Genomic DNA, 4,054 nt, shown 5'->3' with positions numbered 1-4,054 from the left:
GCCTTTTATTTCTTTCTCTTGCCTGATTGCTCTGGCGAGGACTTCCAACACTATGTTGAAAAGTAGAGGTGATAGGGGACAGCCCTGTTGTGTTCCTGAACGTAGAGAAAAGGGCTTCAGTTTTTCACTGTTAATTATGAGATTAGCTGATGGTTTGTCAAATACGGCCTTTATTATGTTAAGGTGTTTTCCTTTTATACCTATTTTATTAATTGTTTTAATCATAAATGGATGTTGCATCTTGTCAAATGCTTTTTGTGCATCAATTAATATAATCATTTGATTTTTGTCCTTTATTTTTTGATATGATGTATCACATTGAAGGATTTGCATATGTTGAACCATCCTTGTGCCCCTGGGATGAACCCCAGTTGGTCATGATGAATAATCTTTTTACTGTATTATTGCATTCGGGTAAGTCACTTTTAAAATCCAAACAACTTTGTTGTAATATTTTTATATGAAAAGGTAATTGTGCAGTAGTTGTTAGGAAAGTAGAAAATAATAACAAAGTATGTAGGCATTAGCTACCAAAGAGATCCTTCCTATATGATTTACACAGTTGTTCAAGCAAACACAGAAACAACTCTCATTCGATTTCTATGAACTATCAAAAGGATAAAGACAAAATTAATCAGGTTTTGAATGGCAACTTTTTAACATAACAGACACTTAAAAAACAGATAAAATACATCTTTTTCTAAAGTTTTTCTTTTTAGTCAATAAGTACTTTAAATAATCTTTTGCTGCAACTTTCAATATTCAAAGTCAACCGATCCTGGTGAAGTCTCTGAAAAGCCCATAGTGGCGGCCCCAGGGGCATAGTATAGTTACTTTAGGGCTCTTTTTCAATTCTATAAAATCCCAGTGCTATTGCCAAGCAAGTAAACACGAGGCTGCAAGAGAACAAATTGTCTCAAGTTTGTTAGATTCCACCAGTGTTTTGAAAGAAGCAATTTCAGTGTCAATTCCTTTAGTGGTCTCCAAAATAATACTTCTGATTTTGGTATCCTCTTTGATAAATTCTGTGGTTGCTTCCATAAGTTTCTTTTCTTGATCTGTAAACATATCTGTTATTCTGCTCCTTTCTAGGTTGATGCCCACTCTGACTTGTTTGGTTTATCATTTGTTGCTTTACTTGTTATCATTCAAATTTCATTTTCTCATTCTCTGCTCTTAGATTTGCAATTCCCTTTTCTCTAAGATGGCCATATTTTTCCTGATGGAGTCCAAGTGAGCCATTGGCTGTTGTACCGTTATTTCCTGTTGAGCTTGAGTGGCCATCTCCTTATAGAAAGTATCCAAGCTGACACTTGATAAAGTGGTTAATGCTCACAGAGTCGTTTCTGCTAGTGGTCGGCCAGATCCGTGAGTTTTTAAGTCCTGAACCAATGCATGGGGGTATCAAAAGTTAATTTCCTTTGTTTTAAAGGCGTTACATCCACTGGCTTCAAATTACATCCTTCAAGTAAATTACCTATAAAGGAGCTCCCATAAAACTGTCAGCTGATTTTTCAACAGAAACTTTGCACGTCAGAAAGGACTGACACAAAATACTCAAAGTGATGAAAAGCAAGGACCTCCAACCAAGACTACTCTAACCCAGAAAAGCAATCATTTAGAATTGAAGGACAGATAAAAAGCTTCCCAAACAAGAAAAAGCTAAAGGACTTCATCACCACCAAACCAATATTACAAAGAATGTTAATGGGACTTCTTTAAAAAGAAAGAGGGAGAGAAGCATGAGGAGAAAGGGGAGGAGCAGGAGGAGGAGGGAAAAGGATAAAAAATATGAATAAAATGGCAATAGCTACATATCTATCAACAATTACTCTCAATGTAAATGGATTATATGCTCTAATCAAAAGATATAGGGGGGCTGAATAGATAAGAAACCAAGACCTTTACCTGTGCTGCCTACAAGAGACTCACTTCAGATCAAAAGACACACCCAGACTAGAAGTAAAGGGATGGAAAAAGATATTACATGAAAATAATAATAATAAAAAAGTTGAGGTAGCAGTACTTACACCAGACAAAATAGATTTTAAAATAAAGGCTATAACAAGAGACAAAGAAGGACCCAGGAATTCTACTTCTGGATATTTACCTGAAGAAACCCATCACTAATTCCAAAAGACATGTGTATCCCTATGTTCACTGCAGCATTATTTACCATAGCCAAGATAGAGAAGCAACCTAAGTGCTCATCAGTAAATGAATGAACAAAGAAGTGGAATATTACTCAGCAATAAAAAAGAATGAAATCTTGCCATTGGCACCAACATGGATGGATGTAGAGGGTATTATGGTAAATGAACTAAGTCAGACAGAGAAAGACAAATACCTTATGATTTCACTTATTTGTAGACTCTATAAACAAAATAAATGAACAAGGAAAACAGAAGCAGACTTATAGATACAAAGAACAAACTGATGGTTGCCAGATGGATGGGGTTTGGGGGGGTAAAAAAGAGGAAAGGATTCAGAAGTACAAATTGGTAGTTACAAAATAGTCATGGGGATGTAAAGTACAGTATGGGGAATATAGTCAATGATATCATAACTATATATGGTGTCAGATGGGTACTAGACTTATGGGGGGTTCACTTCTTAAATTATATAAATGTCTAACCATTATGCTATACACCTGGAACTAACATAATATTGTATGTGAACTGTAATTGAAAAAAAAATTGAAAACAAAAAGGAACATGTTTGCTGAGATTTCAAAGTGACTTGTGGATAAAAGTTTTTTTATGTCAACATAACTAGGAAGTTGGGTCATCTTCATAGAATTTTTTTAAAAAAGATATGTGGAGAAAAACAAGAGATCTGGTAAGAATAGCATCATTTCTGCCATATTAACAACTATCACCACTGTGTATAACAACCTCTGTGATCTGGTATCAGTAGTTTCTAGACCTGAAATATAGACTGAATCCAACTAGTTTATTAGTCATCATTCAAGATTCAACTCAATCATGCCATTCTCAGTATGCTGCTTGTCTGTTTTCCTCCCCCACCCACACGCTGCTCTGAATGTGACCTGTCCTAGGCTCCCACAGAAACGGTGCTTCTTTCCATAGTGACATTTACCCTGTGAATGGCAAGTATTTGTTTTTTTCCCACCTTCCCTATAAGTAACTGAAGGACAGGAAGGAATTTGAACCCTATCATGCAGAAAAGCCTGCTTTTCGGATAATTGCCAAACAAAATTGAAGCAAATGAAAGCAGTAAAAGATCCAAACAAAAGCATGTGCCCCACACCCTTGGTCATCTTCTCTAGATCTCCCTTTCTGGTGCACTTGTAGGGAACAAGAAATCTTAGCCAAGAAGAATGATCTAGACATTTTCGCTGAACAGTAATTATTGACGATAAGAGTGACTTCTCACACGTATCTTGACACTTAGCCTATATGGATGGATTCTGCAGAAAAACAACAAAACCTTATTTTTATTTTAGTGACTGAAGCCTGGACCCCATGGTGATGGTGAAGGTTGTAGGAGTATGCCCCAGTGAGCATCAAGGTCTCACCTTGACGGGGGCAACAGCCTATTTCCATGGCACACCATTTGCTCAGAGTTGAGCACCAAGGCTGACCCTAAATTGTGTCCAATCATGTGATTCATGCCACAATCATGAGAAGCTGACTGAGAGGCTGTCAGAATCTAAGGAAGTAAAAGTGAATCATATGAACCACATATTAAGTATCAGACTAGTTAGCATTCTCATTTTGGTCTATATTATGATTATTTTTGTTATTTACTCTATTATCATATGGAAAAGGTCTGTTCAACAAAATAATGAGCATAAAGAATATAAAGAATATTGGGGAGGTAAGAGTAACACTGTGAGAAGGGGGTTTTGGTGGCTCAGGTGGTTTGTATATCCCCAAAACAGGAAAACCATGGAGAAAATTACAGAAAAGCATCTGGAATATGTGAAGAAAGCAAAGGTGTGCAAATTTGTTTGTAAAATATTCAACTGTAATGCACTACCAAAGAGATCACTAGGGAGTATTGAATAAATGATTGAAAACTGATGCCCAAA

At 36.3% G+C, this 4,054-nt stretch overlaps 1 pseudogene across 1 annotated transcript; it reads right to left on the bottom strand.

Moving 5' to 3' along the window:
- Positions 1 to 835: 835 nt before the first annotated feature.
- Positions 836 to 1,284, bottom strand: LOC308491953 (coiled-coil domain-containing protein 90B, mitochondrial-like; annotated as a pseudogene). Its single transcript has one exon. The product of its transcript is annotated as a coiled-coil domain-containing protein 90B, mitochondrial-like (transcript).
- Between the last annotated feature and the right edge of the window lie 2,770 nt (positions 1,285 to 4,054).

The sequence above is a fragment of the Rhinolophus hipposideros genome, assembly GCF_964194185.1.
Source record: "Rhinolophus hipposideros genome assembly, chromosome: 23".
NCBI lineage: Eukaryota > Metazoa > Chordata > Mammalia > Chiroptera > Rhinolophidae > Rhinolophus > Rhinolophus hipposideros.
The sequence above is the reverse complement of the archived record's forward strand: the minus strand, read 5'-3'. Positions and strand labels throughout refer to the sequence as shown.